The sequence below is a fragment of the Ailuropoda melanoleuca genome, chromosome 13 (assembly GCF_002007445.2).
Source record: "Ailuropoda melanoleuca isolate Jingjing chromosome 13, ASM200744v2, whole genome shotgun sequence".
Taxonomy (NCBI): Eukaryota; Metazoa; Chordata; class Mammalia; order Carnivora; family Ursidae; genus Ailuropoda; species Ailuropoda melanoleuca.
This window is the reverse complement of record NC_048230.1, coordinates 10,840,715-10,861,924: the sequence shown is the minus strand read 5'-3', so window position 1 is coordinate 10,861,924 and position 21,210 is coordinate 10,840,715. Positions and strand designations below refer to the sequence as shown.

Genomic DNA, 21,210 nt, shown 5'->3' with positions numbered 1-21,210 from the left:
GCCTCAGCAGCTACCCTTGTTGAAGGAGTCACTGCCACAGTCCCTGCTCCCGGAGAGCCCCTAACCCCCAGATGGGAAGTAGGAGGCCCCGGGACCCCATCCCCGCAGCCCTGAGAGGAACACAGTCCTGACAGGGCTCCTAGCTTCCCCACATGGGTCTGCCTCCCCAGCCTCAAAGGAGAGCCTATCCTCTCTCCCCATGCCCTCCTCATTTCCACATGCTTGAATGACCAGAATTGTGGAGTATCTGTCCAGAAGCTTCCTGAAGCCCCCAATGGTGTTTTCCTGCCCCTAGGAGCTCTTTGGGGGGAAAAGAGCTGCCCTTTGAAATGCCTCCATTTTACAGAGAGCAAAATGGAGGCTCTGAGAGGGCCACCAGAGTCTGACAACACCTTGCCCCCATGTTCCCATCCCCCATCCCAACAAGAGCACAAATCATGAGACTTCGAGTTTTGCACAATTTTGCTCAATTTCCTGCCTGAATGGCACAAGGCCTGACCCTCTGCAGGTGCTCCGGAAATGTTCGTGGAATCAATAAAGAACAGCTAAATCTCCCATCTTCTGAGAGCTCTTTGTCTCCTCCCTTCCTCCTGCTCCCCACACTCCATCAGGGGCCAGCTCCTGCATCCTTCTCTGTCGAGCTTCTCAGACTGTTCCTTTAACTTCTTTGCCACCCCCAGCGTGCCTGCAGAGTCCCTCATTAGTGCTTACCTGGACCACTGCAGTAGTCTGCTCACAGATCTCCCTGCCTCCGTTTCCCCCTTCGATGCTGTTGGCACAGAGCTGCTAGAGCTTTCTACGGAGCAGTCCTGAGAGTGCCACTCCCCACCTCAAAGAGCTGCCCTGGCTCCCTGCTGCCGGGGTGGGGGATGGCATCAAGTGCCCCTCCAAGTCTGTCCCTGTCCTGCTCCTCTTCTTAGCTCTCTCACAGACCCACCTCTGTTTTTCACGTATGCATCCCATGCTTTCCAGTCTCCAGTCCTTTATGACACCTCTGCCGATGTCCCTGCATTCCTCCCGGCCAAATCCAATGTGTCCTGCAAGGCTCATCCCAGCCACTTGAGAAAGCTTCCTGATTCCCCCTTCGGAAGGAGAACTCCTCATTCCAAACAGGACCACTGCACAGGGGGCCCTACGTTCCCTCCCGAACAGGCCCTGGAGTGGGAAAACCTGTCAGCTAGAGGAGGGAACAGCTGCCCGTTGTCTGAATCCAGGGGACCCGCAGTCAGGGGACCCATCCTCACAGCTGGGCACTGTGTGGCCTGGACTCTGCCATCCTCTCTCTATGAAATGGGCTGGCCCAACTCTCTTCAGTCCAGACTGAGTCCGGCGTGTTCACGGCTACATCCTGGCACCAAGTATAGTTGCCAGGCATACAGTAGTTGCTCAGTAAATACTCATTGAATGAACTTCATGCCAGGGTTCCAAGGTTCTGAGCCTCAGTATTGTCCAGGCAGACCTTAGGGGGCTCACCCAGGGATAGGCAGTAGGGAACGCTATGATACTAACATTAAAGAGTAACATGCTTTCACATATGTGATGTTATTTAACCCTCATAGCTGCCCTGTGAGCACTTTCCTATGCCCATTTCACAGATAAGGAAGGTGAGGCTAGAAGACTAAGTCACCTGCTCAGGCCTCACACCCAGGCTCTTGGTTCCAAATCCAGTGCTCTTCAGGCTTTCTTAGAATTACCCCCAAGGTCTCTGTGGCCCCTGTGACCCTCTCCCAGCTCATTCCCTGCTGAGCCGGAGCTGCGCTGACCTTCTGGCTGCTTCCTGGACACTCTGAGCTCATTCCTACCTCTGGGCCTTTATACTTGCCGTTCCCTTGGCCTGGAAAGCTCATCCTCATCATCCAGGTCTCAGCATTAATGTCACTTCTCACAGAGGCCTTCCTTGCCCACCCAAACTAGAATAGGCATTTTATTTTCCTCCTACGCTGTGTGAAATAGTTTTCTACATCTGTGCGCTCAATGACGGCGGGGACCTTGCCACCCCACAGGCCCAGGAGCCGGCTAGGGGGTGAGACGGATCTATGCTTTGTTGTGCTGCCTGGATGTGTTAGAGAGTGAAACTGAACTCTCATCTTCTAGGAGAAGAGGGGGGGCTCTGGGGCCGGTGGAGAGGTAAGGGTGGTTGGGGGCAGGGGTATGGTAGGGAGGGGACACCAGGAAGAGAAGGTGCAGCCTGCTACCAGAAGTTGGATCCGAGAGAGGCTGAAGCAAGGAGGTGGCCCCCACCCTTGTCCTCACTGTTGTGCCCCCCCCAGCCCCCCGCCCGTGCCTCACACTCATTTCCTTCCTGGAGCCAGTCTCATTTGCTTTCCCTAAAAGCCGCTGGAGGAGCCAATATGTACGTGATGAATATTTCATCTCCTGAGCGTGGGTTTGCGGGAGAGCTGTGATCACCCAGGGAGGGAGCACTGCCCAGCCGTGCCTTGGAAGGCGAGGGCCTGGGGGGGTGGGGGGGCCTGGCAATGGGAAGGGTGTCTCAAAGATGCAGATTCCAGGGCCCACCCACCTGCTCCTGGAGACACCCTTGGCATTGGGAGGCTCAGAGCTGGTGGGGCAGTCCTGAATCTGGGGCATGGATACCTCACACTCCCTGGAGCTCCCAGCTCTTTCTTGGAGTTCACCTCTGGCCGGGGCAGACTTTGCCAGAAGCTCAGAGGCTCAAGTTGCTCAGCCTGAAGTTTCCACTGGCATGGGCCATGGCTGAAGGTGTAGAGTCCGTCCTGGTCGTCCTGTATGGTAGCTTCTCAGCTAGGATCCTGCAAATGACCTCATCCCGGGGACTGAGGCTGGGAAAGGAAGGAGGGTACAGATAGAACACTGAGCAGCAGGGAAGAACAAGGAACATAGGCAGCCAGTCCCTCCTGCGCCCTGCCTATCCTGAGCCTCTCCATCCTTAACCGTTCCACCGTGTTCTTCCCGCAGCCTTGACCATGGCATCCCCGTCCCCACAGGGATGGTCATCTGAGCTGCTCCTGTGCTGGAGTCTGATGGTCCCGGATGCCAGTCCTCTGCTCCTTCACCAGTGGAGTGATCTCTGAGCCTCAGTTTCCCCATCTGAGAAATGGTGTTGGTCACGTGACCCAACAGGGTGGTTCTGAGGGGTGAGCAGAGTGCCTGGCATGCACACATGCGCTCACACACACACACCCACACACACAGCACCACCATTACGGTTCCTCTAGCATCCACCTCCAGCCAGAAAACAAAGGACCATTCGATCCCTCCTCCTTTACCCAGGGACTCTCTCTTCTCCCTGCCGCCACGCCACTTCACAACCTTGAACCTCTGCTCCCTAAGGAATTGGAGTTGGGGGCGCTGAATGGGGAGGAAGGCACCTTGCCTCCTGGGCCTCAGCCAGCCCTGGGTCCAGATGACCCCTGCCGTGGACCCTGAGCCCCCAGCCGCAACCCTCTGCAGCCAGCTCCTGTCCCTCCCCCACTGGCCAGGAGCAACCCCATCACTCTCATCCCCACCCACCACATTACCCTCTGAATACTCTCATTATACCATTACTAATTAGGGCTGCTCAGCAAATTGGCGGCTGCATTAGAGGGAGACAGTGTGCGGGAGCATATGGCATAATATCGTATTAATGAACACTCTAAATTCAAACCCGGGTCAGCTGCTCGCTTCTCGCCGGTGTCACCCACGCTAAAGGGGGGGGGGGTGAAGAAAAAAGCAGTCAACCTTTCCCTCGCTTTCCGCTTTCCTCGCCTCTCTCCAAACACACATTCCCCAGCGTGGGCTGGGCTGGCGGAGGTTTTTATCATATCTGGCAAGTGGGGAGACAAATAAAAGATTCTGGGCCTACCCGGGGGCTGCAGAAGGACCCCCTCTCTACAGTCACATAGAAGTGTATGCTTAGCATGGTCGTGAAAAATCATAATTAATAATAATAATAAACCAGGGCTTGTGGGCCAAGCTTTATACCCAGATTATCTCTGTCTCCCAATATCCTTTGCAGGGGGAGCATAAGGGGCAAACTGAGGGCCACTAGAGGTCATGGTGCTTTCTCCAGGTTGGAGGGTGGCTGAGCTGGAGAGTCCAGGGGAAAGGGACTAGCCTGAGGAAACTCGAGAAAATCCCAGGACAAGACCGTTCCCACCCATGCCACCCTCTCTCCCAGCCCAGTAGCACCCATAGCCCACAAAGCCCCGAGGTCACTGGTTTTCCCCGGGGGTGAGGGAATCTGGGAGGTCACCCAGTGAATTCAGAGACAGGACTCAGACGCAGGCTTCCTTATTGTTAGGTTTTAAATAAGCTCAAGGCCCAGCACGGGGCTGGGACTCATGACCTGAGATCCAGAGTTGCATGCTCTATTGACTGAGCCAGCTTGGCGCCCCCCCCCACCCCACCAGGCTTCCTTATTTTCAAGCCCCTGGGGATCCATCCCCCCCCCCAGGTGAAAATGTGACTTCTAGAGCTCAAGCCGGCAACCCAGGAGTGGACAAAGGGTCTTCTCTCCTCTCTCTCGTGACTCTGTGCCATGTTGGTTAGAGGAATGCAGAATGACAAATCCAAGGGCTGGTCTGTGAGTCTTGGAGATGCCGTCCTGCCTCCTGGAATCCTGGGAGGACGAGGTGAGGGGAGACACATTTGTGAGTGGGGGCCATGTTGGGGTCAGTCTGAGGAGGCCTCCAAGAAAAAATGAGCTCTGACCATGGCTCCTGAGTGGAATGGAAAGCCCCGGACTAAAGCTGCCTTCTCCCCACCTCCCCTACCTGGGCTGGGGGGTGGGGGGAGGCAGTGTGCACTGATTCAGGGTCCAAGGCACCCTGACTGGCAGTTCTTAGCTGGGCACGAGGTTGAAAGGGCCTCCCCCTGCCATCCGTCTCTCTGCCCAATGGGGTGACATCCGTGAGATCCTCTAGAAGAAACCAGTTTCCTGAGCTCCTGATTCCTCACCTGTGGGAGTGAAGGCCTGTTCCATTCCTGATGCCTGCTGAGTCTCGAGATGGGCGGGGGGGGGGGGGGGGGGGGNGGGGGGGGGGGGGGGGGGGGGGGGCTGGTCCACTCAGGCACAGGGTCGCCTATCTGGGCGGCTGGTTCTTGCCCTGTTCAAAAAGCATCCCTCGATTTTGCCTCCCCTGGGAAGCTTTCCCTAAGATCACAGAGTCCTTGGCATCTGAAAATATCTTAGAGATTCGTTTTATGTGATGTCCCCAGTTGAGGACCAAGTTTCTCTGTCTCTCAGAGAAGGGGAGGGATGGGAGAGCCTGGTCGGATTCCAAACAAAACAATTCCTCCTCCCTCTGCACCCCCCCACCTCTGGGAGCCCAGTTTCCTAGGATGAGGCATCATTTGAGTGTCAGGTATGTGTGGGTTCTCTGGGCCAGGAGTCAAGATGGATTTCAACTCCAAATGAGTCACAGTGCAAACTTCTTTTGGCACCTTCTCTGGTTTCAGTCTTCGTGAATTCTCTTCCTGATACCCTCCGTGTCTTCCTCACTTCGGGGGATGTGAAGATCAGCAGATGTTCCCTGTCCATGGAAGGGTTTATTAGGACATGTTGTTTGGGGGGACCCTTGTCAGAGCACTGGAACCCCCAGGAGGAGGCTCTCCTCTCCCAGGTCTGAGGGGGACCCGGAGTTCCTGTCCACCTCTGGGGTGGGTATGTGATGCCTGTGGGGTAGGGATTAGGGCTGATGGCGTGCTGACTTCCTTTGAGGGCCCCAATGGGGAATCAGGGAGAAGTCACTTGAGCTTTACTGCCCCTGCTGTTGCAGAACTCCAGGGAAACTCCGGTAAACTTTCTGTTTACTTTTCCATCTGTGGAATGGGTATATTGACTGTAGCTCAGCCAGGAGTGGGGATGCTTCTGTAGAAGCTTGAGGTTCTGGTGGAGCTGAGTACCACCCCTATCTCCCCATTTGGCTCCGTTGAAAAACAAAAAAAGCAATCTGGACAAGCAACTGCCTCTCCCCTGGGCTGTTGGACAGGGGGGATGCCAGCGACACCCTCACAGCGCTACCCCCAGACTAGCAGGTTGCAAAGTTCCCACGCCAACAGGGGATGTGAGAGCTCCCCGCCCCCCAGATCTGCAGCCCCCAGGAGAGGCAGCCAGCCCCACCCCACAGGGTGGAGTGGAGTACTAGAACCCAACTCAAGGGCAGGGTCAAGGGGTTGGGACCCAGGGGAGGCAGTACCCTCTACACCCCCTCTGCCTGCAGCCCTGGCCACCCTGGCCCCATGTCAGCCTCAGCTGTCCAGTCCCTGACCCCCCCACACACACTCACGCTCAGGTCATAGGATCGGTTTTCCTTTGTCTCCAGAACTGTGCAGATCAGCCCTCCCCATAGCTCTCCCGGCAGGGGGCCCAGGAGGAGTAAATAATTGTCGCCCCTCCCAGCCTTGACCAGCCAGGCGGAATGTGGGGGGGGGGGCGTGTCATCAAGCCCTGGATGCCAATTACTTTGTCTGTCCCCCTCCTCAAACCAGAACCACCACCGCCCACTGCAGCCAGAATCCCCCCGCCCCCAAGGAGAGAAGTGAACAAGCGCAAGCCCAGGAAGAGTGTTGGCTGATCCCTGGATTTTAGAAGCAGCTTGTGGAGACTTGCCTAGGCCTGGAGATGCCCCCCACTCCCTCTCTCCCGAGGCAGTACTGTAGCTCTGTGTTGAGGCTCCAGCCGCGCTTTGTGTGTGTGTGTGTGTACACACCAAGATTCCAAGGAGGTTTAGCCTCTTCCCCAGGGACAAGTGACTGAGCTAGAAAGGGACTAAGAGGTCATCTCCTTGGAAGCCTGGACTTGGGACCCAGAGAGGTGAAGGGACTTGCCCAGGTGACAAGGGCAGCAGGACAGAGCCCCGGGTCCGGGTAAAGTGTACTTTCCCTAAGTGACCCCCTATCGCAAGAGCTCTGTCCAGAACCCCAAACTTGTACTTTGTATACAGCCTTGTCCCGCTGGCTCTAGGTCAATGGCCAAACAGGACCTGGCACATCATTTGGGGTGCCTAGTGCAAACGGAAAATGCAGAGCCCCTTGTTCGGAATTATGAAGACTTCCAAGGTGGCGACCGAAGAACGTCAAGCCATTAAAGCTTCTAAGCGCAGGGCCCGCGCGCACATCACTGCCCGTGAACCAGGCCCACAAGCCCTGGGCCAGGACCATGTCAGTCTGCTTCCTCTGCAGTGCTGGAGGCCTTGGAGAAAGCACCCACACACATTCTAGAAGCTTCTCTGCCTAGAGTCAGGGTTCTATAGCCACGGTGACCGCACCACAGCCCCTGCTAGGTGCAGTCCGCCCAGCAGCTCCAGCACTGGGAAGGGAAACTGGGTCAGCATCCTGGGCCTGTGCTGACCCCGCAGAATCAGGGGAAGCTGGCCTGGGGACCGGATTGGATCTGGCTTTGACAGGGGACAGTGGGCACAGGCTCTGACATCTGAGGGAGAAGCTGCCCAGAGTCAAGGCCCTGTGGATTTCAGAAGCGGGTGGAGGCCAGAGTTTCCTGGGGGCTGGGCTTCTTCAGTGTTTCCATGTGCCTTATAGACGGCGTGGGCCATGCTGGTGGGACTCACTTCTGTGGGTACGCAGCACTGTGTGTGCAAACAGTGCTGTGCTGGGTGTTCCTTGCGTTCATAGGCTGCACGGACACCTGTGCACGCACTCCGAGCCCAAGTGTGGGATGCTCAGGCTTACCCCCTCCCCCCGGCCAGTGCTGCCCCCATGGGTGCCCTGGCCTCCGTTATGGAGGGCATGTTCCTATCCTCGGGCATTCCACATTGGAATTCAGGCCCTTGCCAGCCTGTTCTCTGCTTGCTAACTATAAACTATCTGATTTATATTCATTAACCAGTACTAGGCAGCGGCGGGCGTAGCAAACTTCAGTGGGGGACATGCCTCGATCGACAGGCGGACTGCACTTCAGTTAATTAAGGGGCTGTAATTGTTGTCCAGGACAAGGGTCCCCAGGGCACAGGCTTTGTAAATAACTACCCTCACTGCCCCTACCTCTCACCCTGCCCCTCCCTCCCTCCTTCCCAGACCTCAGAAGCCAGGTAAAGGGAGCTGGGCCTGGAGATTAGGGGTGAAGCCCGGGGTGGGGGGATGCCTTTCCTACATCCCTGCCCCACAAAGGCCGAGGAAGCCTAGGGGCCTCAGGTGGGGTGCGAGAAGTCCTGGGCAGAGCATGGTGAGCATGGGGGCTGGGTCATAGAAACCTGGATTTTACCACCTGGACTCAGACTGGGAAGGCAGGACCCACCTGCACCCACACACGGGCACCCCTCCAGGCCAGTCGTTTATGCTGTCCGCCCCTCATCTGCCTACTATACCCACCCTGGGAGCTCAACCCTGGAACCTGAGCACGGGGCACACCTTCTGGAGTCTGTTGGGTGTTGGGGGCCTTCAGGGGTGCCCCCAGAGAGCCAAAAAAAAAAGGAGGGGTCATGTCACTGGCACAAACAAATGGAGGGATGTCTTAGAACATCTAGGGAGGAAGACTTGTCCCCTCTGGGGCTCAGATCAGCCGGAGAACTTCCAGTCTGACAGGGGAGTGAAGTGTAGTCCAGCATTTCCCACTCTGATGAGAGAGAGGGTCCCTCCACTCAAGAAGATCCTGGTCTGATGTCAAGTGGGGAGCGGGGGGTGGTGTGGGAAGACAGATGGCCAATGAGGGAGGTGTTCATAGCATCCAGTATAAATAGCTATCCTGCTAGTGAGTGGGCATTTCTTGAGAACACAGCAGAGCAGGAAAGACTTCCTGGAAGAAGATGGTCTTGGGCAGGGCTTTGAATCAAGGGATGATCCAGCCATGGGAGTCGATGAGCTTTGCCAGAAGAGGTGGATTTCTCAGCACCAAGAAGGCCTCTTCTTTATACAGATGTCTCCAAGTGCCCACTGTGTGTCAGGGCTCAAATGGCAAATGAGCGCAGTGGGTTCCCTGCCCTCCCAGAGAACGAAGGGTGGGAGACGGTGCGCGCCCTCGCGTGGACGCAGATCGTGCGTGTGTATATGCATGTGCTGTTTGTGCCTATTTTTTAAATGTCTACTTTTTATTTGTTTTTTATTTTTTTGAGAGAGAGAGAGCATGAACAGGGAGGGAAGGGCAGAGAGGAGAGAGAATCTCAAGCAGACTCCATGCTCAGCTCAGCACAGAACAGGATGCAGGGCTCGATCTCACAACTGTGAGATCATGACCTGAGCTGAAACCAAGAGTCAGACACTCAACCGACTGAGCCACCCAGGCGTCCCTCTGACTATCTATCGAGAGCTTGCCACATTTCAAATGCAGTATATGAAGCACAGGAAAGCACAGCAGCCATGACCATGTTTCTGTCTTCATGGGGCTTATATGACCCGCGTCTGTATGTGCGTGTGTGGGCATACGGTATGCGTTCATGCTCCGAGGACTCGGGTCTGTGCGCGCGGAGCCCTGAAAGGGAACTTGCTTCCGCACGCTCAGGACCTGAGCCGGGATTCATAACTACCTTGGGATCATACCACCCGGTGACCATTCGCAGCCAGCTCTCATGATTATTATCCTCTGACATTTGGAACCTGTGATGACTTCTGCTTGCACCCCCTGCCCCCCCCATGCTGTGGGTCCAGAGAACCCATGTGTGTTGTGTTTCAGCCTAAAAAGTATCAGCTGCCCTTACGTCACTGAATCATCACCCTCAGGGAAATTAAAATTGATCTTTGTTAACCTCACTGGCAGTTTGGGATTCTCTGTACCCTTCCTCTGCCCCATCCCAGGCCTGAACCTCAGGGTTGACCACAACCTTTTAAAGTGACTTTTGACAAGAGGCTCCTGTGACTAGGTATTTTGCTTGGATCTCTCTAGCTAGAGTCAAACACAGAAGAGAAAATAAGTTTCCATGCCCCCCCTTGTTCCCCCCATTTCCACCTATCAGCCCTTATCTGAAAGAAAAATTAGGGAGCTATTAGGAGTTTCGTTAGAGGTGAGCAGGTTGGTAATGAAATTACATTCCAGCTCCTTCTGAGGCCCTGTAAGTATTAAGTGGTTTGATCAGTGGTGTTCACACAATTAATTCTGCCTGATTGCTGAGAGTGACTGTATCGACAGTTGGGTTTCACACCTCGAACTTCGTCTCTTAGCCCAAACGTGCCTTCAGGAAGCTTGGAGGGCGAGGGTGGGGGCCCCTGTCCGTGAAGGCCTTTGTTGAATGCCACATTCAAGCGCTTAGAGATGATTTTTTCTTTAAGCTTAACGGAAATTTAGGTATCATACCAAAACTAAATTAGCAGGGGGCGCCTGAGTGGCACAGCGGTTAAGCGTCTGCCTTCAGCTCAGGGCGTGATCCCGGCGTTATGGGATCGAGCCCCACATCAGGCTCCTCAGCTATGAGCCTGCTTCTTCCTCTCCCACTCCCCCTGCTGTGTTCCCTCTCTCACTGGCTGTCTCTATCTCTGTCAAGTAAATAAAATCTTTAAAAAAAAAAAAACTAAATTAGCAAATTCTAGACCAGGTGAGACGCGATACCCCACCCTCCTCTCTTGCCTCCAGCGGACCCAGTGGACCAGCATCCCTGGAGAACCGGGGTCTGCCCTCAGCACCCTCCCAGGGCAGACTTCCTTCCCGGGACAGGGCAGCGCTGGCTTCCTCCCTCGGCCTCGCCTGCGTGTTATCCCAGGCTGTCAACAGAGCCGTCCTTGTATCCTGCTCAAATCTCTGCTGCTTTAATTTAATCCGCTGACTCTTGTTGGGTCTTCAGGGGATATGGAAGGCTGCTTGGTATGGCTTTTTGCGAAATAGCTCTACCGATGACAAAGGTGGTGTTCTTGAAGCTGGAGAATTTCCAAGTGCTGGGACCCTGTCTCCTGGGACCTATGTCCTTCCTGTCACCCCCCACCCCACATACACACACCGCACTTCCCCATAGCTCCTAGACACACTGCTCCAGCAGGGATGGGGAGGGGGGGTGCCTAACACTGGTGGCTCTCTACACAATTTCAGCATAAGTCCTGCCTCTTTGTAACGTGTCCCATGGGAGGGCCCAAGTTTAGAAAAAGCATTGGTGACAATGAGATGCTGGGAAGGGGGTGGAGGGAGAGTTTATAGCACTAGTGGCGGCTACATTCATTGAACCTCACTAAGGGGCATGTGTTGTTTCACGAGCATGTTTTCATAAAATCATCCCAACTGTCTGAAGAAGCAGGTGCCCTTTTATCCCCCTTTAGCAGATGACAAAACTGAGGCTCCCACAAGTTCTGGTCGTCCCGCAGGTCCCACCACTGGGAAGTAGTGGACCTTGCAGGGAAGGTGGAAAAACCGCGTCTTCTCACTGAGCTGGGCTCACCCTATTGCCCCAGGGACCACCTCCACCTCCAAGAAACCCTTCTCCAGCAGAGACAGAAACAGAAAGAGGGCCCGCAGCCCCTGGGCACCTCCATCTCTCACCCCTGCCTGCACTGTTTTTCTCAGCACCAAGAAGACCTCCGCTTCTTGCCGGCCTGTGTAGCTTGAGTGTTTCTGTTGGGTCACTTGTCCAATTCTGACAGCAGTGGGCAAATGATAGCATCCGTCCCCCAGTGCAGCAAAGGAATGGTTAGCAAAAGAACCCCATGGAAGAAAAAGATTCAGTGCTCCCTGACCAGCAGGAAGTACTGAGTGAAGAGGCCCCCTGGTCAAAGATTTACATGAGGGGCTCCTTGGCCAGGGAGTGGCCTTTCACTTGGGGGGAGGGGGCCTGAAAAGAAAGGAAACGAAATGGTTATTAGGCCCTCCTTCTCTAGACCCTCAACTCAACAACCATAACAACCCACAAGAACTGATTTAGGCCACCAATTTCCAGACATTTCTGTAATGGAATATTACAAGGCTACTAATAACACCTGAGAACACAGGGACATCAGGATGGGACATCCCAGGACATCAAGGGGGGAAATCAGGATGCAAACAGTATAAGTCTGATGTAGGGTAAGTCTGTGCCGGGGACTCAATGTCAGGCCTCAGTGCTGAGCGGTAGCCACGCCTCGTCTTGCTTCCCCCTCCTCATAAGCCTGTGGGGGTGATAATACTTCTTTTTCTTACAAATGTGGAAACTGAGGCTCAGAGCGGCTAGGCGGCTCAGCCAAGGCTACACAGATGATCACTGGAGAAGTCGGGATCCCATTCCAGATACGGGCTCCAGCCCGTGTGCTCTTAAACGCTGCCCTCTAATGACCGTATGTCACTGGCCAAACTTTTCCACTTCACAAGGTGCTTTAATGTTGATGACCTTTACAAAAATATTCACAACTACTCTCTGAAGCACCTATTAATGAGCCCATTTTATAGATGAAGAAACCAAGGCACAGAGAAGTTAAAAGGCTTGCCCAAAGTCACAGCACTAATCCACTCTGGCAAAAGGACTCAAACTCAGGTCTGTGAAGCAGAGACCTGAAAAGGGGGGAGGAAACACATTTGCCTTCCTTTGCCTGTCTCTACGCATGTGTACGGGGGAGAAATCATTTTAAGCAGGTGCCTTGCAGCCTTGCATTTAAGAAAAATGCATGGCATTAAGTTCCTAAAAAAGCTAGGAAAGCTGAACCAAACCATCACTGGGGCTTGAAATGAGATTTTATGTTTTCCCCGTTCTGGGCACTGAGCCATCAGTGGCGCCACACGCCAGGCTGGTGAGGACCACTTGTTCCTTAGGGGCACCAGGGGCTGGTGGCCGTCCGCCCAGCCTGGCCCAGCCTGGCTCTACCCTGGTGAGTGCCAGCTGCTTGCGGGCATGGCCAAGGACTGGGCTCAGAGAACAGCCGTGGGGGTGTTCTAGCTTTTTGCTGCTCCAAGTGTGGTCCATAGACCAGCAGCATCACCTGAGAGTTCGTCAGGAATGCAGTGTCCGACCCCACCTACCCAATCAGAATTTGTATTTTAACAAGATCCAGCGGTGATGCGTCTGCCCACTGCCCTTTGGGAAACCCTGCTCTAGCTGAAATCCAAATGGAGGAAGGGCAGCCCAGATCTCAAGGGCCCCTGTCTTCCCCTGCCCTGGACCCCCAAGTCCTGAGCGGCTCATACAGACTCTAGGATTGCTGAAGCCTGACAGTGGGGTGACAGTGGGGTGAGGCGGGGGGGGGGGGCGGGGGCCCGGGGGGCAGGGCGCCTGGGCAGGGAAGAAGGGAGGAAGGAGGCCCTCCCCTACCCGAACTGCTGGAGGTGCCTGCCAGCCACAGCCAGAGAGGGTGGGGGTGGGGAAGTTTGTCTCAGTCAGCAGATCTTTCTGGAAGGAGAGTCAAGGTGCCCCTAGTTCCCTCCCCTCCCACGTGGGGACCGAATGTAAGAACGCAGTGTGCAGGGACGCCGGGGCAGGTGGCCAAGGCCACTGGGTTCACCTTCCCCAAAGGCGCCACTGTTTCCATGGCCTGTCCCTACTCCTCCTGGTCCTGTACTCCCAGAGCTGGCCCCAGAGGGTCAGACCAAGTTGCTGCTTCTCTCCAGAAAAGCGGGGCCGGGGGGGGGGATCTCAGCCCTTGGCTCCCCGATGCTGGCCTGAAGCAGTTTCCCTTCCTAGCTGCCTGCCTTTGGACATTTGCCTCCCAGGCTCCTGCTGAGGCCCCTGCCCCTCGGTAGCATTCCCTGGCCACCTGGCCCATGGGGCTGAGCTCTCTGCTGGTTCCCCAGGCACTGGCTCCTTAAAGAGACAGCTGCTTAGCAAAGAAACCACCCCAAGTGGTCTCCAAGCCTGGGGAACAGGCTGAGTTCTACCCTTAGCCCCCGAACACTGGCTGTCATCTTGCCCAAGGGATCCCAGCCCTGACACACACTTAAATCACGTAGGCCCAGCCCCAGCCAGTTAAATCAGAATTTCCTGGGCTAGGTGAGGGGTGGGGGAGGCGGCATCAGTATTTTTAAAATACTGACTGGTATGCAGCCAGAGTCAAAAGAACCTCTGGGCCAGTGCACTGGCCTCACTTTACCAATGAGGAAGCATGGCCCAGATAGTGACAGTAGCACAGCTGCGTCCCAAGAGAAGGGCTCGTCCAGGGGCCACAGCAGAGCCACGACCGTAACATACCAGGCCATGCAGTGGGCTCCGAGCACTAACAGGCCTGCTGACCTCACAGCTGTGTGACTTCAGGCATGCTGCTCAACCTCTCTTTCCATTGCCTCACCTGTAAGAGGGGGGTCCTGGTGCCTACGTTGCAGGTGGTGCTGAGGACGTCTGGCGCAGGTGTTCATCACACGTTGCCGGCTAAATGAATGAATGGGCGCCCAGGCCGTTCCCTGGGCGAGGCGTGGGGCAGTCCACTGAGTAACCTAAGATCTGCAAACCAATCCCAACAGAATCCTGGTTGTCCAAGGTTCCAGAACTTTTGAAAGTTCTCCTGGGAGGGGTGGAGGCAGGGGACCAGGCCTTGGGAGGCTTTCCTTCGAGGGGCAGCATTGAAGCACATGGTTGAGGCCCCAAGATTTCAGGCCAGGGTGTGGGTAATTTGACAGAAGAATGAGCACCTCATCCATGTGCCAGCCACCTCCTGCCCCAGCTCTGTGCCGCTGCAGTGGCTCAGACTCCATTGTGGGAGGGGCTGGGACGCTCACCTTCCTTTCACCCCTCTTCCCCGCTGGAGCCCAGCCAGGGCACCTGCGGGGTCACCCAGATGCTGGCTACTGGCCCCTGGGGAAGCCGAGCAGGGGCCCCCTTCCTGTGCAGACCAGGGTGAGGTCTAGCCAAGGAAGGGAGAGGAGGGGAGGAACCTCTCAGGTCTGGTGACAGGGAAGGGGCCTCCTTTGGGGGCTGGAGGAGGGAAGGGGGAGAAGGGAGGGCCCTCTCAGCCTCCCCCACCTGCAGGCCCCAGCAGGCACCTTTCTTCTGGCACTCCCAGCCAATTTCCTGGTTCTCAACCCTCTCCCCACGCTCTGCTTCACTGCGCTGCTCCCCCTCCCATTAAAGCTACAGTTCCTGGCCTGCCTTCCTCCTCAGTCCCCATCCCTGCCTCTGCTTGTCACCATAACCCCCGGGGTGGCCAGGCCACAGGTGAGCCAGGGCAGGGCTCACCCTAATCAATTCCTTCATCGCTGCTTTGATGAGACAGAATCCTGCGGATGGAGAGGTCACACTGACTGTATTGGGGCGTGAAGGGGGCAGGGAGTATCTCCTGGGATCTGAACTGCCATCCCGGGGCAGGAGGAGGCACTGGCTTGTTTGCCTTCCTTGAGCAGGTACAAAAGAAGCCACAGGAACACAGACCTGCCTTTGAAGCACGTCTTTGAAACCTGGACTCTTGGGTCTGAGCCAAGCAGGCCCAGCCGCCTCCGGTGCCCTGCCCAGCCCCCAGCCCTGCCCAGCCCACCAGAGATGCTGCTGCGGCTTCCAGCTGGGGAGATCAAAGGGGCCTGGCTTTCTCCGCAGTTGGAGCCCTGGGTTGGGAGTGCCCGTCAGGGTGGGATGCACGGGGTGCATCACAGGAGTTCAAGCTCAGATTTCAGAGAGCTCCAAAACCCAGATGCTCTTAAACACTTATGGGGTATCTACACAGGCGATGGGCCTCCTCTCTTCCTTACAGTTATCGTGTCCCAGGTCCCATTTCCCCGAGACTTCGAGAAGTTAAATAAACTTATTCACAGAGCCCAAATCCAGGACTGCCTCCCCACTGGAAACTCCTACACCCCGTCGCAAAGATGAAGATCACATTCGGTCCCCGGTCACCAGCCCCACTGTATGCTTCTGCCCCCAAAGCCAACAGCTCACAAAGGGCTGCCTCCTCCCTGTTTCAGCAGGCCCCTAGCCTTCTCCGGCCACCTGCACGGGCGGGATGGACAGGCAGCCAGGGCTCCACCAGGGAGCCCAGTTTCCCTCCTCCTCCAGGCACATCAGCCCTCACTTTGCCTTTGTATTTGCTGTATGGCAGCAGGGACTGGAGAGCTGGTGGTGGGGCTGAGCAGGGGTGCCCAGTGTCCCCACTGAATGCCCTCTTAGAATAATGGAGAGGTGGGAGGGGCCGGCCCCTAGGCAGGGACTCAGCTCTCTCTTTGATGGAGAGAGGCAGGTGGAAGGACCCCCCCCCTTGCCATTCCATTCCAGCCCTCTCTCTCTCTCTCTCTCTCTCTCTCTCTCTCTCACACACACACACACACACACACACACCCCACTCCAGCTCCGGGAGCTGCCTCTCTCACCTGACCACTCACCTGGCCCTCTGCTTCCTCCTTCCTCCCATCACCCTCCCTCCTGGCCCCTCATCTCACTCCAGACTACCTGATCAAAGGCAAGAATCTGGCAGCCATAATAATCTCCTCCTCCTCCTCCTTCCTCTGTTTCCCCTCCTCACCCCTACCTCTGTTCTTCCTGCCAGGACACAAATAACTATTTCCTGAGGTGGAACCAGACTGGGTCAGAGAGGGAAGGGCCTTCCCCATCAGCTCTCTCATTTTACAGCTGAGCAGGCTGAGGCTTGGAGAGAGGGGGACTTTCTTAAGGTCACACAGAGAATTAGTGGCTGAGTTGGGACCAGGGCAATATTTAAACCTTCGGAAGGCTAAATAATGGAGAGATTTTGTTTCTCCCCTGGCACGAGTGTTTCAAAATAGAAGCAACATGAAACCGTAAAACTTAGAACTAGTGAAAATTAGCACAGCCCAGTAGAACTTTCTGCAGTGATGAAAATGTTCTGTGTTTGTGCTGTCCAATATGGCAGCCAGAGGCCACATGTGACTGTTAAGCATTCGAATTGTGGCTAGTGTGACTGAGGAGATGAACTTTGAATTTAATTTAAATGGATCTACATTCACATTGAAATAGCTGTACGTGGCTACTGGCCGTTGAATTGGACAGCTCAAAGTTTCTACTGCTTTCTAGATTTTTTTGCTCGGAAAATTCTGGGTAAGTTCATCAAAGCTGAACTTTTGTATTGGGTTTTGTTTTAGGAGCACCCTAACCACTCATTCTGTCTGTTGAGTAATCTTGTCCTACCTAGAACACACATTGGGGTCTGTAAAAGGTGACAAATGGTACAAAGAAAATTCTTTGGGTGGTCAGAAGAGGGATAGATTGCATCCAGTATGGGGGTAGGAGGACCACTTGAGAGTTTCATAAAGGGGGCATTGAGGTAGACCTCGGAGGCTGTGGGAGCAGCATAAACAAAGGCACAGAGGCAGGAAACGCAGGGTATGGGTCAGTGTATCATGATCAGTACTCAATGTCCACGTCCATGTTCAGTCAATGTCTAGTGCACAGGTGGTATATAGGCTTAGCAGGGCACACAGATGTCCCAGTCCTCTGCACGGAAGTCTCTTTCACCTTGTTATGCACTGTCATTATCCAGTTTTCCCAAGGGGCTATGGTGGCCTTGTGTGTCAGAGGAAGGGGCCCATATGAAGTGATGGGAAGGGAAGGGAGAAGCAAGGGGCGAATTCCGAATCCACGGAATTGTGAGCAAATAGAAAGGATGTTGTTTTAAGCTGCTAAGTTTTGGGGTGGCGTATGATGCAGCAACAGAAAACAGACCCGTCACCAGCCATTCCGTTCCTGGTTATGTGCCCCTGAGAACCCTTGCACACGTGCGCATGGAGTTATGTTGTACAAGGTGCTGACTGCAGCCTCTATCAGTAAGTGAAGGATAAATTGAGGCACAGACCTTCCTTCAGTGAGCGTGGCACAGAATTGCATGTAACAACAAGGATAAAAACTCTCACAGGCTGGACAAAGTCCCCACGGTGCGGAAGTTTATACACAGGATGCGATTTCTATGCAGTTTAGAAGCACGCAAACCCATACGATACAGGCTTATGTATTTGTGATGTGGCCTTAGAAGTCGCAGGGAAAGAATAAGCCCGAAACTCAGTCGGGTGGATTCCTCTGGGAAGGGAGGGAGAAGAGTGAGCCTTGGGACGAACAAACCCAGGGGGTCCATTCTATCTATACTGTTTCGTTTCTTTAAAAATATAAATCTGGGGGCCGCTGGGTGGCTTGGTTGGTTAGGCGTCTGCCTTCGGGTCAGGTCATGATCCCTGGATCCTGGGATGGAGCCCCCTGTCGTGCTCAGTGGGGAGCCTGCTTCTCCCTCTCCCTCTATGCCTCCTCCTGCTTGTTCTCGTGCATTCTGTCAAAGAATAAATAAAATCTTTTAAAAATAATTAAACATATAAATCTGAAGCAAATGTGGCAAATTGTTAAGATTTAACAAGTAGAGTAGAGGATACATGGGTGTTCATTTTATTACTTGTAGTTTTCTGCGTTGGAAATATTTAATAACAAAAAGAATAATTTAAAAAACACAAATGAAGTGGGAGGCCCTGAAGGTGAAGGATAATTTAGGAGGACATAGAGAGGGAAAGAAGTTTCTGATGCCTCCTAGGCCTGGTCTCACCGCCCCCTCTCCAGGCCAGCTGTATTTCTGCCCCTGGGCTCCCCAGGTCCTCTCTGGACCCTTATTATAGAGACCCTCCGTTCTATCAGAACAACAAAAAAAGACTTCAAATAGTCGAGTTGCTCTGCCTGTGGGAGAGGGTGCCTGACAGGACTTAGGAGGCCTGAGTGTGGGTCCCAGCTCTTTCACGACTGCCTGCGTGACGTTGCACGAGCTCTCTCTCTGCCTGTTTCCTCATCTACAGCAAGAGACTCGTGCACTAGACTGGCCAGCCGGGCAGAGCTGTCGGAGTCAGCTCTCACCCCCTCACACCCAGCCAAGGGGACCAGAGTCTCTGGGCCTCAGGGAAGGGAGAGAAGGCATCTGAAGAAGCCCCTGGGGATTGTAGTTTCCACACCTGGCTCTCAGAACCCTCCAGCCCCGGCACTGTAGGGGGCTGTGGTGCGGCAGGCTCTATCCCTAATTCTCTTAGGACTGTCAGCAACATGTGTAGGGAACATCTGAGGTGTCCAGTGTACAGGCTTCCTCTCAGGCTAGTCCATCCATCCATCTATTCGAGAAACATTTATTGATGAAAAGAAAAAAATTAAAAGAAACAGTGCCAGGCATATGCAAGGTACTGGAAACTCAAAGTGAACAAAATACACGTAATAAAAATTAACACATAAATCTCAGGCCCACTTCTAAGCACTTTACATTTATTTACTTTTTTATCCTCACAACAGTTCTATGAAGGAGGCACCATTATTGTCCCATATTACAGATGGGAAAACCAAGGCACAGAGTAATGAAGTGTCTCCCCAAGACCAACAGAGACAAGATGGGAAGTCTGAGGTCCCCTACGGTTAAGCACTTGGCATCACCCTCTGCACTCTGCTGGCCTCCCTCTCAGTTCTCTCCAGGCTTTCTCCCCACACCTTTCTACACAGAAGAGCACCATTCTCTCATCCCGTGTCCCCTACCTTCCACCAGGCCTAAGGCCCTTTCTTGGGGCAGGGAGGAGAGCTGTGAGCAACACAGGGACCAAGCAGACCTGCCCTGTGTTGGGAGGCAAGGAGATTTGTCCATTGGGTTTGAGGTGAGAGAGAGCTGCTCAGCTCCTGCACAGAGATGTGAACGGTGGATCCCTGATTTCCTAATGGCAGAGCCCAGAGGATGGGAAGAGCTGTGCTTCATGGAGGGAAGTGGGACGGGGCAACATGGCACCCAGAAGGCATCAGTCATAGTATAACTACCATTTACTGAGTGTCCAGCTGTGATTCATGTGAGTGTTTGACAAGTATTGTTTTATTTTAACTTCACAATCTCCCATAAGTTAATAATTACTACTCCCATTTTATAAGTGAAGCAATGGAGGGGCACCCGGGTACCTCAGTAGGTTAAGCGTCTGCCTTTGGCTCAGGAGATGATCCCAGGGTCCTGGGATTGAGCCCCGCATCGGGCTCCCTGCTCAGCAGGGAGTCTGCTTCTCCCTCTCCCTCTGCCCCTCCCCCTGCTCATGCTCTCTCTCAAATAAATAATATCTTTAAAAAAAAAATAAAGCTCTTCAAACACGAGGCCACATTCCAAAACTATGCATCCCGCAAGGAAATAAGCAACCATGAGGGAGAGTCTGCCGAAGCCACGAGCACCAGATTTAGGCCCTTGTAAATTTCATCTCATGGAGTGACCAAACAGAACCATGTGTAAATATGTAAATATGTGTATATTTGACATGTTTAAAGAGATGTAAGAAGGAATTAGGTATGACTAAAAAAGGTGACACTGCATTGCTGGTCAGGGAAGAGTGCTTGAGGAAGACTTTTGGATAAGACTGGAATGAGGAGAAGGAGCCGGCCACGCAAAGCTGATGGAGAAGAGCATCCCAGGCAGAGGAAACCAGCAGTGCCAAGGCCCCAAGGCAGGACCGAACTTGGCCTGTTGAGCAGCAAAGGACTCGTGTACTGCTGGGGTGCGCTTGAAGGAGTGGGATACAGGACCATGGTGCTGGGCAGGCTCTGCGCGCCCTGGGGAGGAGTAGCTGGAAGGCTTCAGACTTTAAGCAGCAGCTCGACAGGCTCTGATTTGCACTTTCGAAAGATCACTTCGGTCAGCATGTAGGGAAAGGATGGTGACAGGGATGTGTTAGAGCCTACGATTCCAACTCTAATCGTCTCCAGAAGAAGAACTTCCTTGGCCAAGGAGGGGTCTCAGAGGAGTATATGGGGAGTAAGTGTGTGAGATAAGCTGGGGGGGCATTGATGGGGGCTGTTGAGCAGTGGACTCAGCCACAGAAGCCGAAAGAGGTCGCTGAGCCTGGATAGCCCAGTCTGACCAAGCCCCATTGCCTGAATTAAGGACTTAATCTATTGATTCGTTGACTCAGTAAAATGCTGTTGAGTGGGCCAGGTACTAGGTCACCTCCGTGGATGGGGAGCTGAGAGGCCCAGCCTCTGCCCTGAAGGAGTTTGCAGTAAGTAGACAATGATCGCCCTTGGGGGAAGGTTCTGGGCCAGCAAGAGCATATGGGAGCACAGAGGAAAGGTGAGGGCCTGTTCTCAGGGAGAGATAGTGTCAGGAGTAATTTCTTAGAGGAGGTGACATGAGCGGTTCCTTCACTCTCTCTCCCGGGACCCACTGTGTTTCCAGCTGAGGCTTCTGGCACCTCTCTCTGTAAAAGGCAGAGTGTAGGGTGGTTGTACCTCTCTCACCGGGAGCTCCCAGTTGGAGGGAGAACTTTCCTGTGAGCCCTGAGGAAGGAAGAGAGGAGACAAAGGCTAGTGACACCGACCATGAGCCTTCGATTTGGGCCGTCTTCATGTCCATTCCCTTGTCGATGTCAGCAGGGCAGGACTCATTACCCGCATTTCACAGATGAAGAAATTGAGGCTCAGTGAAGCGAGGTGCCTTGTCTAAAGGTCTCACGGGCGGAGTGTAGCTGGGATCACCCGGTAC

At 54.3% G+C, this 21,210-nt stretch overlaps 1 long non-coding RNA gene across 1 annotated transcript; it reads right to left on the bottom strand.

Moving 5' to 3' along the window:
• Positions 1-5,011: 5,011 nt before the first annotated feature.
• Positions 5,012-14,219, bottom strand: LOC109490251. The gene is made up of 3 exons (XR_002143540.2): positions 14,083-14,219; positions 5,407-5,495; positions 5,012-5,069 (listed from the first exon to the last, which is right to left on the bottom strand). It is a non-coding gene; the product is annotated as an uncharacterized LOC109490251 (long non-coding RNA).
• Positions 14,220-21,210: the final 6,991 nt, after the last annotated feature.